The sequence below is a fragment of the Cervus canadensis genome, chromosome 30 (assembly GCF_019320065.1).
Source record: "Cervus canadensis isolate Bull #8, Minnesota chromosome 30, ASM1932006v1, whole genome shotgun sequence".
Lineage (NCBI taxonomy): Eukaryota > Metazoa > Chordata > Mammalia > Artiodactyla > Cervidae > Cervus > Cervus canadensis.
Window position 1 is genome coordinate 28,966,126 of NC_057415.1, and position 17,534 is coordinate 28,983,659.

Below are 17,534 nucleotides of genomic sequence, written 5' to 3' on the forward strand. Positions count from 1 at the left end.
CTTTCATGTTAATTTCTGTCGATTATTTTTAGATGGATAGTTCAGGCACTCATGACTTCAAAAAATGTCGAAAAATTTGTGTATGGTGTCATGAATTGAATTTTTAGCCTTCTCACATTCAAAACCCAGGGCTATGCGGGAGTTTTCCAGTAGCTTGCTTCACGGCTTTGGGAAGTCAATTTGCTTCTAAACCAGAAGATGGTCTTCTCAAGAGTATCCTGTATTTGGAATGGAAACTGAGCCATTGTCCCTTCCGCCCAAAGCGCCCATTTGAGAAGCCCGAAAGCCACCTATCTCTCCATCGGTCTCTGGATCTCCTCGCTGCCTTTGTCCCTTCTAGACGTGGAGGCTTGGAGAGGAGGTTTAGTTTCCAAGGATTGGAGCGTTTGAAGGGCGGGGCCATCTCCAAGTCCATCTCCCCTTTTTGTCCTCTTCTCCTGGGACGGGAGGGAGGAGCCAGGTCCCCCCGCGGCCGGTTCGGGAGCTATCTCGGTCGCTCGAGGTGAGTCTGAAAGGGCGGCAGCCCGTTTAATTGCAGCGCAGGTTAATTTCTTGAGTTCACCGCAGTCGGTCCGCCAGCCGCTTGCCCGGTCTTTGCCAAGTGGGTTTATGAGGTCTGAGGCGTGTTGGGGCGCGCTCACGTTCTCGCGAAAGGCTCCTCCCCAGGGCTCATTCCCCGACTGCGGGAAGCCCTTTGGTGCCCCAGGAGCCCTGCGTTTCCTCTGACCTCGGCGCTTCCTCCTCTCTCCGCACCGCCAGGCTCCCCGCGCCCCTGCCCCCCTGCCCCCAGGGAAGGGCGGTCCCCATCTTAGGACTTCCGACCCAAGCCATCCCAGAAGGTACCTTCACGTCGATGAAGATTTTATCACAGCCTCCAAAACCCGACAGTGATAGGAGCTTTCAACCTGAAATACGAGTGTTATTTTCCCGTTGCAGAGCTTGACAGAAAAAGTCAGCTTTTTATTAAAGACAAAGAGGTAAATTATCAGCCGGGGCAGTGGAGGGACGATGGAGACCTGGCGCGCTTCCTCTCGGTGCCACGAGGAATTTATGGGGGAGCGGCGGCCAGCGCTCAGACATCCCTGGGGTCCTGTGGGGGAGGAGCTCGGGGCAGAAGGACTTTCCCAGGTCCCTCCAGGCAGCTGGAAGGGGGAGTCCTCCCAAGTCTGTACAAAGCCAGGGTCATTTCAGTCCTGCCGAGTCTTACCGTCCTCCTCTCTCCTTTCTTCTTCCTCGGATTCCCGTTTCCCTTTCGCCTCAGAGCTTTCTCCTCCAGGTTTTCCTCTGCCTACTTTTTCTCTCCCCTCTCCCTCCCCCCTCCTTTCTTCACCGCACGCGTAGAGTGTCATTTATTTATTTATTTATCACCCCCGCCATCAACACCCTTTTAGGGCTCCCAAGCTTTTCAATGTGAGTGGGAGGAGAAAAGGGCAGGAAGTGTTGACTGGAAGGGGTTGAAGTCGTGCCTCTGGGTGAGAGATTCTGCCCCGGAATAAACGATTGGGGAAAAGCTGGGAAAAAGGAGTCCGATCTGTTTATAAAACCCCGCTATCTGGTGGGAACCAACTCCGCGCGCGTCTCCTCCTCCCCTTTATTGTATGGGCTTATGGGGATGTCTGCCCGGACTGTTGTTGGGGGTGGGTGGGGTGGGGGGAGGTAGTGGATATTAGAGGACAATCTTGCCTTGCATCCTCTGCACCGCGCCTTCTCCACCGGATGCGCGCGCCCCAATGCAAAGGAATCCAGCAACATCCCCCAATTCAGACGCGGACAAAAGAAACTTTAATTAAGGTCTCTGCCCCGCGCGCTGCGTGTTTCACTCTCTCTCGAGACTGTTGATGTCCAACTCGAGGATGCGAGAAATAGAAATGGTACAAGCAGCCCATGCCCTTGAACTTCAATTGCTTCTGACTTGCTGTATTGATTTTTTTATACTGTAGGCACCACCTCCCGCCCCCTCCCCCCATCAAATTAAAGCCTTAGGAGACATTGGACTTAGAGAGGAGGGTAAACGCACTCCTTTGCAAAATAAGTAGTTCAGAACGATTTGTGGGAAATTACACCAAATAAAAATTCAAGGTGTGAAAGCTTCATCTTGGTTCTCTTGTCTTCAACACCATGACACCTTATCATTAGGAGCTCTGATTGTTACTTTCTGAGCCTTTAGATGATCAGCCAGAAAGTGCAAACAACGCCGGGCTGGAGGGTGTAAAGTTATTTAAGTAGGCTTTTTTCCCCCTTTTGGTGCGCCGTCAAAACACTTCACAAGTTAGGAAAAGAAAGTGGTGGTTCCGAGGCTCAGAATGATGGGTTCTTTCGCTCCCCCAGCCCCCCCTCCCATATCAGAAAAGAAATAAAATGCACAATGAGTCTTTATTTCGGAGGAGAAGACTTCAAAATACGTGCCAGTAATGGACAATTTGAGCTTTTCACTGGAGATACTCACACCGCAAGCTGGAAAGGGATTAAAAAGCCCCACGTGGTTGATCTGGGTTTAGACTTGCAACCTCTAGTTCCCCATGTATGTTCTTTTGCAAAGATTGGCCTCTAGATGGATGCGTGTGAGGGACTCTCTGGGGCCAAGGCTCGGCGCCTCGGGCAGGGCTGATGGTGGGAGCGCTATGAGCGGCCGGGCAGGGTCCTCACTGGGGGCTTCCTCTGCCGGCCGGGGCGGCCGGGTGCCTCCGGGACGCGAGCGCGCACGCCTCAGTCCGGCCGCCGCGCTCCTCGCACCGCCTTCTCCGCAGGTCTTTATTCATCTCATCTGCCTCTTCCCCTTCTCCTCCTCCTCTGCCTCCTTCTCCTCCTCTTCCTCCTCCTCCTCCACCACCTCCTCCTCCGCCGCCGCCACCGCCTCCTCTTACATCTCACTGGCCTGGCTCTGTGTTGTTCGGAGTGACAAAGACAATGTCCCAGCCTTAACTTTGCTACCACCTTGCCTCCTTCTGGGGTTCAGCGAGGGGGCGGGGGGACAGCAGCCGCAGCCTCAGCATCTCCTCCACCTTCTCCTGCTCTTCTCCAGCTCTTGGATAATTCTTCCCGTTCCCCCCCCCCCCCACCTCCAGCCCTTTCCTCATTTCTTTCTTTCTTTTTTTTTTTTCTTCTTCTCTCCCGCACGTTGTTGTTGTTATTAGAAAGGCTTCGCGCACCCCCTGGTGCTCCGGCGTTTTGTGTGGCAGAAGATTGTCTGCCTTCTCTCTTTCTGTCTTGCTTTCTCTCTCCCTCTGGTTGCTCATTATTCAGAGAGAGACACAGAGGGAGGGAGAGAGAGAGAGAGAGCGCGCGAGGGAAAGGGAGAGGAGAGAGAAGAGGAGAGAGAGAGAGGGAGAGAGTGAGAGGGAGAGGGAGGGAGAGAGAGGGAGAGAGAGAGACGGATATCTCAGGTCATCTGCAGCTGCAGCGAGTCTGAGGAGCCGAGGAAGGCAGGGAAGATGGCGATCCTCCATTGCTGAGACCCGGCAGAAGCACATGAGACTCCCAAACAACTTCCACAACAATAACCCGAGCAGGAAGAGGAGAAAGAGAAAGAGGATAAGGAGGCGGTGGGGCTGGAGAACCCGAAACACCTCCCGGCGCCGGGACGCTTCTTCTGTAAGTTACTGCAATTAACCAGCACCTCGGGGTGGTCCGAGTGCTGCGGGGAGGAGAGCGCGGGGTGGTGGAGGCACAAACGCGCTCATTCATTCGGCCGAGGAGGGTTGGTGGAGCCGGGAGGAGAGGAAGTCCCCTGCATGGACTGGCTGTTGGAAGAGGAGAAGAAGCGAGAGAAGAGGGGGGGAGGAGGAGGAGGAGGAGGGAGAGCGAGCTGGAGGGGGAGGAGGAAGAGGAGGAGGAGGAGAAGCGAGGGAGGAAGAGGAGGAGAAGGTGGTGGAGGTGGCTGTGCTTTTCCTGCTGGCTGCTCCTTCTGCTGGGGGGCGGGGGGGAGCGGAGCGCTGTGGCTTAATTAATTTCGTGTAGTTCTAGGGAGAGAAGAGAAAATGAAAGATGAGTGAGAAGAGAGCCGGAGGCTTAGGACGGATGCTCCGGGTGTGGGGACAGGAGTAGGGACAGAGAGGGGGGCGGAGGGCGGGAGTCGAGGAGACCTGAGCCGAGAGAGAGCCGGAGGGAGCAAGCGAGGGGCAGAGGAGGGAGCGCTCCCGGCCGCCCCGACCTGAGCGGGTTGACCTCTTTCTTTCTGTCCCTCTCCTTCTTTCCCCCTCTCTGTCTGCCTGTCCCCAGCCCGATGGCAAAGCCGTGCGGATTGGCACCCCCCCTCTTCCTCAGGTATTTGACTCTCTCTCTCTCTCTCTCTCGCTCGCTCTCTCTCTCTCTCTCCCCGAAGTTGGGATGCGGGGTCGGGATGTGTCGGGGGGTGGCGGCGGCGGTGGTGAGCAGAGAGGCGAGGAGCGGGGGGCGCCGGCCGGGTGGCGGGGCGGTGGGAGTTGGCGACGGGGGGCGGGCGCAGGTTCAGGAGCCGCTGAGGAGCTGTCTCCAGGCTGGGGGTTCAGAAGCGTCTGGTGGAGGAGACAACGGTTTCAGGAGAGGAGAAGCCATTACACACGCTTGGCTCTCCTCTGAGGAAGGGAGAAAAGACCCCCAGACAGAGGCCCGGGGGTCGCCTGAGTCCTGGTGCAGTTCCCAGGGGTCTGCCCTCCTTCCAGGCGCGAGGGGAAGCCGCAGCCGCCCCCCATTGGAGCAGCCCCTCTCTTTCCCTTTATCTCCCTGTCCTCCATTTGCAAGCTGTCTGCTTTGGTTCCAGTCCAGACTCCAAAACACAAAGCTTCTTCTCACGTTCATTCTCCAGGCTTTTCACCATTCCTGGAGGAACCCTCATTTTCTTTTCATTGTAGCTTCTAACCTACAGAGAGGGAGGGAGGCTGCCTGGAGTTCCTTTTATATTCCTCCCCTACTTTAAAAAAAAAAAAAAAAGTTTCATTTTTAAGCACGCGTCTGGGATGGGAAAAGACCAACCAGTTGGGGCTTTCTCCCAGGGCTCCCGGGGGCTGTGTCTGAGTCTCTGTGTTGGCTGTTTGGTTTGCTTTGGTTTTGTTTCTGGAGGTGGCTGGAGGATTTTTGAGGAAGTAACTAGTTTGGTTGAGAGCTGGGAACTGAGTCAGGTAAGCCCATGTCATGTTGTAAACTCCACCAGAAAATGGAGGAGAGCGGGTTTCCAGGAGACAAAGCTGAGAAGTGTTTATAAAATTATGGATGTCTCCATTTTGAAGCTCTGTTGGTGATGGCTGGAAGAGGAGGCTTGCCTGCCTTCTCCTTCTCCTTTTCTAGGGGGCGAATCTTGTGGTGGTTCCTCAGTATCTGTTCATTATGCAAAGAAATGAGGGGCTTGGAAGGGCTTCTCAGATATTTCTCCCACCCAAGGAGTACTTTCACAAGTTATGGAGGCATTTGTTTCCATTTTAAAGTAAACTTTTGGAATTTTTTTCTCTCCTTTTGAGTGGACCTGTAGGGTTTTGACCTCCTTTGGGAAAGGCAAGGCAAAACCTTAAACATTTTTCCACTGAGGTCCTTCACAGAACTTTTAAGCTGCTCCAGGTCTCCTGCAAGTCACCGGGAAATGTGATTTCCTCATTGTGAAGATGGTGGTGGCCCTGAGCTGAGATTTTTGGAGTTCTGGGGCTTGATTATCATCATGTTTTGATGCACTGCAAGACTTTATTGTCTGGTTGTGGTTGATTTCTGCAAAACAACAGCAGCAACAGCAAATCTGGCAAGATCTCAAGGAACTCTTTAAGACTGGCTGACACCAGTTTCTGGAAGGTCTACATTTCTTTTCAGGAGGCTTCATTTGTGTATTAGGCCTTCTTTTAGTTCCTTTGTTTTCCCTTTTCCCTTCCATTCTGCTGCTTTTTTTTTTTTTTTTTCCTTTTCTGTGTTCTCAAGTACTGTAAGTCTTCAGGAATATCAGATGTCTTCTTAACAATGTCACTATGGAAACAAAATTTTAAAATATTATGTCAGTTGAGAAAACCTTCTGTCCAGGTAGCTTCACCTTTCTAATTGGGAGGAATTTATTAGTCTTAGAGGAAGACATTTTGTGAGGATGATTTGAAGAAAGGACCCAAATCTACCCAGTCCACACACACACTGATTGGAGTTCTTCACGGATTAGTTCTAGAGAATGTATGTAATCAATCCCAGTAAAGAACTAAAGCCTGAAATGCTTGAGGAATTTATAAAAGCCAACCATGAAGATGTTGCTTTTCCATTAGATAAGGTAGCCATCTTGAGGATGAGGGAAGATGTTGGAAGAATATTAGATGGACTCTTGAAGATAGGTGAGGAATGCTCCACAGTGGAATGGAGGAGATTCAGAACCAGTTAATTTATTGTAAGGAGGCTGATTGGACCTTGTTTTCAACTAAGGAGGAATATAGAAAGGTACCAGCTTCAACAGAAATAAGGAACACATTGGTGAGCGACTTATACCAGCTTTTTTCTGGCTTTGCTTTCTCATTATATGTCAGATTTGTGTGTGTATGAAGTTCTTTATGTCTACAATATTTTTGTACAGATCGAGGTGGTTTTAGATTCCAGATGTAATTATATTCTGTTGAGTAACTGGGAGCAGTGTCATTCAGTAAATGCACCGTGCTGTATATGACAACATCACATTTTTCGAACCAAACTGTTGTGTCATTAATTGAGGGTTATTGTTCTTCTGAGAGGTGTGAAAGGAGAGGAGAAATACATGGTTCTTTAGCTGATAATTGTCCATAGTCAATGAAGTAAAACCCTGCTTTTGTAGACATAGATGTATGGTTTTCAGGATTCTCAGTTGATGTGTATCCTCATTTAAAAATACTTCTCTTCAGAGCTCTGCTTCTTTATTAATAATCTAGGGCTCTCCAAGAGCACTTAAAAAAAATCTTACTTGCAATCATACCTTTAATTACTCATTTTTGAATGTTATTTTTGATATCATAACTTTTGCTCTTAAGTAGAATGTCATCAATGTTATATTTAAATTTGCTAATGTATATGTGTATATATATGCATGCTACATGTTCAAACTCAGAAGTTCAAATGCGATGGGATAAAAAGAGTTATTTGGGGAAGTAATTGCCAGATAATTTTGCACCTAATTAACCATATATGTTTATGTAAACATAAATAAATTATTTGTTGATCTTAAAGTAAACTTCTATGATATCTTTGTTGTTGTTGATACCAGGACAACTGGTTAATTACTTCTCTCAGTGGGGGGAAGAATCTGACAAACTGGTTGCCAGTCTAGCAGTTTGACTCATATTTTTTACTTTTGGTGTTTTTGTATGTAGACAGCCTCAGAGCTGAGCTTTTCTGGAGGGAAAAAAATTAGGTATCTAACAGGCATTTTGGAGTTTGCAAATGTGTTCCAACCTGAGACTCATCCATCTCGGGTGTTCATCACCAAGAGAAGCATCATTATATTCAAGACATGGTTTCTTGCTTTTTTCTAGATATGTGCATTTGAAATAGGACAGTTACTTTGGATAAACCACCATGAGAGAAATAAAAAAAGGGTCCAATGGAACCTTCTCATTTGATGTCAAAACTCAGAGATCCTTTTTGTTTTTGAGACACCAAGTTGATGAGGCTTGGTAGGCAAGCTTTTACCTAATTTGCTCTGATATAATCACAGAGAGAAATCATTCTGGAGACTATGTGAATTGTGATGTACCCTGCCATAAAAAATATTCTTGCTGGGTGTTCTGTTTCCATAATCTTTCTCATATTCAATTTATGTCCACCTAATTCATTGATCACATTCTCCCAGGAGTTGGTTTATAACTTTTAGATGAAAACATTATATACATATATATGTGTATATATATTCTTTTTTTCTAGCGAGTCTTCTGTAAGACAATAGGGGAAAAAGAAATCCAACTATACTAGTGGACTTGAAAGTACTTGAGTTAGTTTTCCTGAAAGGAAAGAATGGTAAAGTTGCCTTGGGAAAGAGTCCCCTTTTCTGTGTGATGGAGTTTAATAAGGTCTAGTCTGTCTTGGATTCCTTCCTAGTGTTGAGATTTCTTGGTTAAGGTAACCTTACTTATCTTCTTTGGTATGTTCCTTTATCAGTCTTATAGTTCACTGCCTCTTGGGACAGAACATTGACAAAGCTGCATTGAGTGTTTCGAGTTGATGGCTTAGGAAACAAGCTATTTCTCAATGCCATACTCATAAGTCAGGAAATAATAATGAACTCAGATTGCAAAGGATCTGACATGGGTGGATGATTGGATGGTTGGTATATGGAAACTAAGGAAATTCAGAGGAAGTGGGGGGAAATATTTCCAGGGTCTATTACTAAAATCTAGTCAACTGAAAAAAAAAAGTCATTATCCATGAGTGTGTGAGTGTGAAAGCAAGTATCTTGTGAAGGGCACATACTTAGGAAGTTGGTGGCTTTGAGAGAAACATTAGGTGGGTGTTGGTGACCTGTTAATTGATTATGAGAAAACAGAGAGGAAAGTAGATAATGTTAGAAGAAAATTCCTCTTTTTGTGTGATATGCCAAGACATCTGGCAGATGTTATGTTGGACCCTAAGGAACGGACAGTTTAATTTTAGCGCTAGCAAGGAAATGGGAAGTTCTAAGCTCTTTTAATAGCACAAGTCTTAGTTTGGGGAAGGTTGCTTAAAAAAAGAAAGGAAAAGAGGCATTTATTGTAAGATAAAAGAAGGCTGGGGAACATGGGGATTAAACTGAGATTTTGGGGGTGGTGGACAAATGCATTATTTCCCAAGTAGAAATTAACACTAAAAATCATGTCAAAGCTGACTGCTTGATAACACCCTAAACAATGAATATGAAGTCAGAACGTCTCATTGAGTTGCTTTGTGCCTTAGAGAGATCTTCTCCCTCACCTCTGCCCCTCCCCCTGCATTGTAAGGAGGAAGCTGGCGCAGAGGCCTTGCACAGGTCAGAAAGTTCATCTGTAGCAAAGCCAGGCCTAGAACTCAGGTCTGCTGACTCCCACCCCAGTGCCCTTTCTACTGCCTGTGAGTGTAGCAGTTTGTGAAACACCAGCTCCCCTCTCCGGAGCGCAAGGCTGTCTCAGAAACCCTGAAACCGTACGCTAGTGGGGCAGGAGTGTTGATTTTTTTTTTAAGTTGGTCTAGCATGTTGGGGAGCCTGGGGCCAAGTGTGGTCATTCACAGGAGTAATAGGCTCCAGAGGCCCGTTTTGTTCGTGGGACTTGTAGCTCTTGGGTTTGAAGCTATGCTTTTCTTCTGATTGTCCTCCCCCCCGTACTTCTGTCATCCAGGGATGGGGAGTCCTTTCAAACGCCCTTCTTTGGAAGTTTGTCTGGGTCTATTGCAGCTTCCCGAAGTGCCCACAATTGGACTCTGAGGATCTGTTTTGCAACCTGGTAGAGATTTCAACTGGCTTCTGGCAGAGATGCCATTTTGTAATACTGATGAATGGCCAAGAGAGTGAAATCCGGTCTTTAGCAATGACTGGTGGCTTCCCAGTGTTCCAGGCTCATCTAAAAATGTGTCCTCCATGTATCTTGTTGAGACCCAGTTATCTCCTGCAGACCTGTGACTAGCTATTTCCCGTGCCCCAGTAGACACGCTGTCTTCCTTAAAATGCTATTTGAAAGGCACGTGCCACATTTAACCACGAGAGAGGGATGGGATAGTACTTGAAGGGTGACCCTGGGTTTCCATTCCCCATTCCACTTGGACAAGTGAGAGTAACTTTGTAAAGAAGAAGAGGGATGTTTGGAAGTTTCCACGTTTTCTAAGCTTCTTCCAAACGAAAGCATAAATTCTTAATCCAGGAGGCAGTCTGGAGAAGGTAGGGCTGTATGTGGACTTCTGGCAGAAACACAGTTAACGCTATAAACAGTTGGACCTCACTGTGGCACTCCTCCAGATGAGTTGACTGTCGAAAATAAAATGTTCCAGAAGAACTGGGAGAACAGGAAAGAAGTTAAAACAGCATGGTTTGCATGCCAGTACTGAAGGAAGAAAAAAAGTGTGGGGTTGGGTTGGGGAGGGGGTGGATTGGAGAGTAGATAATTCTAAGTGGAACTGTCTCTGGGATTTATAAAAGGATGAGAAGTTTCCAAGTGAGGGGAAAAGGCATTTTTATGAATTTAGGTTGCATTGACAGTTTATTAGGAAGCTCTTTGGAATCTTTTGTCCCCTTGAACTTTGTATCAGGAGAACTGCACCCACTGGGAATCTGGATTTACGTTTTCTGCTCTGAAATGCTGTTGTCAAATGTATCTGCTTTCTAAGGGGTCCTGTCCTTATCAGTTGACCCACGCCTAGGATTTGTAGCCTTGGGATGTGTGGCTCCAACGCCAGGTTGGAGTTTTCAGGGCTTGGAAGGATAAGAGGTATGGTAGTTTGGGGTGAGAGGTTCCCCATATGGTTCACCTGCAAAAAGCATTGTGTTTTTTAATTCTGATGAGCAGATGACTTGGTGTCTTCAAAGCATTCTTGCCTAACTCCTAGCTGGAGACACTTTTTTTCTTCTTGGGTTATTCTTGGAGAGAAGGTTTCTTTTTGTGCCAGGTCATGGGTATTTTGGTATTGATTTCCTTGCTTTCATGTATTTGCTTGTGTGGTTCACTGCATGTTGCTTCTGAATGTTAAGAAAGCACTTCTGTTGGGTCTGACCACAACTTAACCCCCCAACTTAACCCCCCAACTTCATTCAGAGAGCAGAGCCTGCTCCAGAGGGTAACAGGAAGATAGGGGGAGGGAGGGTACTTATTTGTCCAAAAAAAAAAAACAATCCTTGAAGGCTTCTTAAGTAGGTTTTTCACCAAGACTGTGCAAGGAAAGATGAGGAACATTCCACTAGCAAACCCATGGGTCCTGATGAAAATGTTGTAGGATCACTTAGTGGTAAATGAAGCATTTGTCTAAGATGAGGAGGCCAAGACTTAACTTTGGATTGAGATTGGTTTGAACACAAAAGGAGCTGGAAGCCCAGGCGAGACAACTGTGTCAGAAGTAATTAAGCCCAGGATCTGTGGAGAGGCTTAGCTGCCACAGAGCCCCGCTGGGGAAGGCCAAACTCGCTCCCTAAGCCCTCGTCTGGCCAGTTGAACCAGAACACGAGCTAAAACCTTCGTATCTTGGAATTCTTCTCTTCCCCGTTCAGATTTAAGACTGGGAAAGTCTTCAGTTTTGCTCCCCGTCGGCTGAGTGCTTTTCTCTTGAACGGGGAAATACCAGAGGCTGGGAGGGGGAGGGGGTGGTGGCGATCTTCTCTGAGGGAACATTCTCCCTTTTTAACGTGACAAATGTGCCTCTAACGTTGTGCTTATTAGTCAGACAATAATTGTGCGGTGGCACAATGTGGGATACTTGAAAGATGTTTGCTGCACAAAGGTTCCCATACTCACCTGCAGATTAAGAAATGGGTTTCTAAACCATCTCATTTCTCTTGCTAATGAAAAGCTTTGGAAAGCACCTGTGAATCAGAACTCCAGCTGCTTTCATGGTAGGGGAAGTTAGGCCTTGAAAGGATACACGGATTAGCCCGTCAGAAAAGCAAACAGTGGCATCAGCACAAGTAGAAAATAGACAGGGTTGTTAAGCTAACAGAAAAGTAGGCTAAAGCATTGCCATAATTACGTGGTGGAAATTTGCTGGGGAGGAGAGGCTGCTTGGATAAGAGGAGGGGAAGAAGGAGAAGAGGGGTGGGAGAATGATTGACAAGTCAGAGGAGAGAGGGCTGTCCACGGGGAAGAACTTACAGGAAGAAAGGCATTGCTTTTAAGAACACAATAAAGCAAGTGGAAAAAGACCTTGTAATTTGGTACCTATTGCACGTGAAATATGAAGACCAGGGCTCAGATCCACATTCTTTGGTCAGCCCTTATTGTTAAGTAGAATTGGTCTTGGGAGACAATTTATGTGACTTCTGGGTTAAAAATACGGCGTTGCTGGGTAAGGACAGATGGAAGGTTGATGGAGCTGATTAAGTAGATCTTGGTGGAGATTTTCCTGGAAAAGCAGCGAAGTAAAGAATAGAGCTCAGCAGAAAGTAGCTGCATTATTAATGGGCAGAACATGTGATAGTCCTCGCTAAGGTTATCCATAGAGCTTCTCTACCTGCATTCTGGGTGTTAGAAGAAGTGAGGAACAAAGAAGTGCTTATTTCAGAGGCGAAAGGCATGGAGCATGATGACTACCTGTGTCCAGCTTGGGATTAAGCTGTTTGCTGGAGCCAGGCATCACAGGCTGGTCTGTCAATCCAATCCTGGTATTTTAATGTCCAAAATAAGGCCACCATGGTCCAGAATGTTCAGCTATTCTAATCCTTAATTACATCATCCTCTGTATTGTGACCAGTAAGTCTGCAGCCAAGCATCAGATCACCCAACCCAGACTGTACCCGATCTGGGGGTCCTACCTGTGGGGTAAAAATTGAACACTGAGTTATAGGATGAAGATAGCCAAAATGTAGATACCAGCTAGAGATTATGTAAAGATTTCTATAATAAAGTACTTATCACCCAGAAATTTTGCTCTTCAATGGTTTCTATCTTAAATGGTCTTCTTTGAAGACTATTAGTATTTCATAATGATAACTAGGGAAGGGGTCTGGATGGAAGAGACCATTTTCATTTTAATGTCAGAGTTCAGCTACAAGAACTTATGGGGCGGGGTGGGGGGGGGCAGTCGGGTTAGCAGATGCAAACTATTCTATTTAGAATGGATAAACAACAAGGTCCTACTGTATAGCATGGGGAACTATACCCAATCTCCTGGGATAAACCATAATGGAAAAGAATATAAAAAAAGAAAGCAAATGTGTGTATAACTGAGTCACTTTGCTCTAAAGCTGAAATTAATACAATACTATACTTCCATTGGGGAAAAAAAAAATTTCTCCCCTTCTGCTGTCGACTGAGTATTGTTCCTTCTGATGCTGGGCAAGAAGACCTTCCAAAAGGAGATTAAATATGATTGCTTCATCAAAAATTTCTGCCAACTTCTCTGTAGAGTGGGAATATCGCATACACCGTTAACAAAATGCTCACAGTTAATATTTAATACGAGGTAACATTTGTGTAACATTGAATATGAACCAGGGGCTGTTCGAATGTTAGAGAAGGCTGAGATTTGGGGAAGTAAAGTAATTTACGCAAGTTTCATGGAGATGTTTGATGGGGGAGCCAGGATGCACACATAGGGGGACCACCTCCTGACTCTCAGCTGCTGGGAACTAGCCTTGGTTATTACTTAGTATGCTAATAGCTTATGTTCCTGATGGTTTATCTCTTCCAGTTGCTTATGCCAGGAGTATATCCTGGTGTTCTGGAAGGAAATCTGAGCTTAATGGAAAATTAATTGTAATATATTAGTTGATATGAGAGATATAACTTATTGTAATAGCTTGACAAAGTGTGTTTAACTGGAGTGCCCTCTCTTTGTTCTTCTGAGTTGCAGAGGAGATGGTGAAAAAAAAAACCAAGAGACCATGTGGGTGGAAATTTAGAGAATAAATATTTTAAAGTTGTACTGTATTGAACTTAGTATTATAACTCAGTATTTTGTAATTATACACCTGGCTATTTAAAAGGTACCCCTCCCTGTTATAAGCAGAAAGATAATGCTGTGTGACTTTTTTTTTTTTTTTTTAAGAAGAGATGATGGTTATTTTCCTTGTGAGGGCCCCTTTTGACAGTCTCAGTGCCCTATGTTGGCTCTGGTTACTGGAAGCACAAGAAATGTTTTTCAAAAGCCACACAGACATATTTGAAAATTAGTTCCACTGTCTAAGAGTGATTTTTTGAAAATAGTGCCAATACTCTTCAAAGCATGGGTGCTAGTATCCTCCAAGCCTTTAGTGATCACCATGTGCTCTATTTAGATCCTGGAGACATGATGGATGTTTTGGTTTTATTTGCCTCTCCCTGAAACATCACAGTACAGTAAGGAAGCTGTTGTTCAGGGATGACCACAAATGCCCTTAATAGAGTAACAAGCTGTACTAAGGGGCATGGAGCAGGTCCAAAAATCCCTCAGATATCTAGGACAGTAGCTTTTCTGTAGGACAGACAGTTGGGCGTTAATTGCTGAGTAGACTCTTTAACCTCCAGGCAACTCGTGGTGGTTTTCTAAAACCTTTTTAACTTTGCCATGGATCTTTTCAGGTGATAGTCTGTCCTTAGACAGACTCCGACCCAAAACCTGGCTAGGAGGATAAGTATGTGTTCTGTTTATAAAGTGTCCTAAAGGAGTCACAGAGCCACTCTGGGGCTGTAACCTGTCATCTCTATCATTATCTACCAAACTTATCAGTACCATTGTTTTCTTAGATGAAAGCTTGTAATGGGAAAAAGGCTCAAAAACAACAACAACAAAGAACCCCAAACAAAAACCCAACAGATTACATAGTTGAGGAGAGTAAAATTGACTTATACCAAAGCATGGGGTTCTTTGGGTGGAATTTCTAACGTTAAGAACCACAAAGACTCTCTTCAGCCTTCACCATAGTGCCTAGACATCTAAGATGCTCCCTCACACCAGCCTGTCTCAAGGACCAGACCTTCAAATATTTCTTCAATCTTCCTCTTAATTCTTTGAAGAGTCATCTTCCTAGGAGCATTGCAGAAAGTATAGGTAAATTGAGTCAAGGTCTCTTTATGGGTGCAGTGACATCCACTTGGGAACAGGACATTGAATTTGAGAATACCCAAGAGCTAGGGAGGAGAGGGAGCTTTAGAGTGTGTTTGAGGAGGTAAATGTATAAAGTATATGTATCTAGGGCTGGTGGAGAAATCTTCTATTATCCTGAAAAAAAAAAAGACAAAAATCACTCATCTCAAGACAGATTGCATTATAATGTGAAAAAGCACGTTATATAGATCACATAAAATAGCACGTGCTTAAGAGAACAGACCTGTATCCTTCCACTGGTGTGAAGTTCCCATCATTTTTTCCATCTTCTCCCATGGTCTTGCCTCTGATTGGTAATTTGGGTGTGCTGAGCAGCGAAGTGGAATTGAAGAACAGATTTCAGCTGTCCCTGAATTTCGTCCCCACCCCTTGGTAGCGTCTCATGTTTGAATCCCTCATCCAGTCTCTCTGACCAGTGGCTGTTGCTTGTTAATAGTGAATGAACATAACCCATAGGTCCTAAAATGAGCAAGTGTTAAATGTTATGTGATTATTAGGGAAAAACAAGATAATCTAGTCAGTGGGCTTAATTAGGTTGTGATTGCCCAATTGCTGCTTCATGATAATTATATTCATAACCCCGTTTCTAGACGTCAACTACAATTATCAAAATTGACCCCAGCTCAGGTAAGTGTTAGCAGTCTTCTCTGAAGCAGCCTCTGAAGAGTGAATTTCGGATGTTTCCAGTATTTTCCTCCTGGTCCTTTTCTCCTTCTTGCCAACTTCCCGTCATCTTTTCCCCTGCTTTAGTAAAGAAGTTGGTGGCAACATCATCTTGTCTGTGTACCCACGCATATATTATATGGCTTGAACTGATGTCTACAGAAAAATAAATTCTTCAGTTTTTAAGAGTCAAATATGGCTGAGAAACATTAATAAATCAGTGCATGGGAATCTTGAAGCATAAAAAAATAAAAAACTGGCTAGATTTTTCCCTCAGGCCATGATACCTTTACAGTAGATTTAAAGTGATTCATTTGAATAGATCTTTTATTTAATAGTGCATAGTCTTAAAGTGAAAAAGAGAGTTATCTGTGTTTAAGTTGCTGCCTTATCCACATGATCATGAAGGTCTGAGGAGTATAGAGCAAGGGCTTTTAACTTTACAGGATCCTCCGCCTCCTTTTTTGCAAATTCATGCCATTCGCTGCCAGTATATTCCAGGAGAAAAAGAACATGTCATTGCTAGGGGACATTCTTTACTGTTACCTCTTATATGAAGTCAATGATTTCTAGGAAATACAAACAACAACCTGTATCTGAAGTGGGTATGTCAGTGTGACACTCTGAATCACTGGGCCAGATTGTCACTTGGCAGCCTTCCCTTTCTGACATGCAGTTTTATGGGGAAGTCATGCAATTAAAATTTGCACACTATGGCTGAACTTCATTGCATTGAACTGTGTGAAGAACAACTAGGAACTTGGCTACCATGTCTATGGGTATATGGGGTGTGTGTGTGTGTGTATTAATATATAAATATGTGTAAGTATGTAAATATATTTTACATAGAAAGAATATTCTTTTTGGGATAAAGTGCTTATTTTTTGCTGAAGCATCAGGAATGCAAATTTCTCAGGTTTTCTGTGTGAACATGCAGTTCTTTGTGCTGGCGTCTTTCGTTATGAAAAGTGGTGTGTAGCGGGTGGAGCATACTCTTTGAATCTTGCACAATCGCAGGATAAAATTTGTCTATGTTTCTTCCTAGCTGTGTGGCCTTGAATAATCAGTTAACCTCTCTGTTCCCACGATTGCCTATCCAATAAAATGAGGATAATATTATGAATCTGTAGAACTGACATAAGGGCTAAAATGTATTCTGTGTGTAAGGATTTGGGTTTATAATGGGCGCTAGGAAAATGATAGTGTCTTCCTCATGGATAGAGAAACTGAGGTAGAGGTCTGCTGTCAGGGATTTTTCAGGCGTGAATTGTTTTGTCCTTGGTCTTAGACTCCATGTTTGGATTAATTTTGCACCATTTCTGTCTTATGTGATGAGTGGTCCTCGTTGTCATGGTCCACTCACAGGTAGACTTTTCCAGATTGTGAACCTCTGGTCTGGCTGGCTGTGGACCCCGCCACACACCATATGTGCCCGTGTACTTAGTAGGGATTTTGTAAACCACCCGAGGATGATGCCACGTCCTCTTGGAAAAGTGTACTTACTGTCTCACCTTACAGAAATATTCCCTGCAGAGTTATGGGAACAATTTTTAATCAATGTGGACTTCTTCAAGCTTTTTAGGAAAAGGTGTCATTATTGTTGCTCTTGTTTGGCATCATTCTGGCAAAAATGATCTAAGAATACCATATTTGTTCAGTGAGAATACTGGGCTGTGCCGTCTTTTCAGAGTTGTGGGAACAATTTTTAATCAATGTGAACTTCTTCGAGCTTTTTAGGAGAAAGGTGTCATTATTGTTGCTCTTGTTTGGCATCATTCTGGCAAAAATGATATAAGAATACTGTATTGGTTCAGTGAGAATACTGGGCTGTGCCATCTTTTATAAATGTTGATTGCTTCTATATGGCTTCACTAAGGTAGGTAGCTCTGAGCCAGCTGGAGGGCTGTCCTGTGGCCTTGCTTTGAATTGCTTTGGTCCTCTCTGTGCAAATGTTTATTTTAATAGTCCATGTCCACTTACTTATGTCCTGTAATATCAGATGCTTAGAGATCTCAGGGGTAAGGAGGCTAATTTTAGAGTGCCTTCAGGGTAGATGATATTTCAAAATGTGGAAGGGTGTTGGTAGGGCCTAACAAGAGTTCCCTAACCTGGTCTGCTCCAAGTCACAAGAACATTCATTGGTGGCTCCTTGGTGGCAGCGTGGTGGTGATGGTGGCAGAGATGGAGAACATGTGAATGCTTCTTGGGTAGGTCAGTTGTGATTCTTCACCTTTCAA

At 45.1% G+C, this 17,534-nt stretch overlaps 1 protein-coding gene across 10 annotated transcripts in view; it reads left to right on the forward strand.

Moving 5' to 3' along the window:
* The first annotated feature begins 418 nt into the window (after positions 1 to 418).
* Positions 419 to 17,534, forward strand: part of ZNF462 (zinc finger protein 462) — a 153,254-nt gene continuing 136,138 nt past the window's right edge. The window contains exons 1-2 of one of the 10 annotated variants that reach the window (XM_043453788.1): positions 1,664 to 3,591; positions 4,219 to 4,263. The gene's annotated coding sequence lies outside the window, so the exon portion shown is untranslated. The other 9 variants (XM_043453782.1, XM_043453784.1, XM_043453792.1 and 6 more) reach the window with 9 other exon arrangements.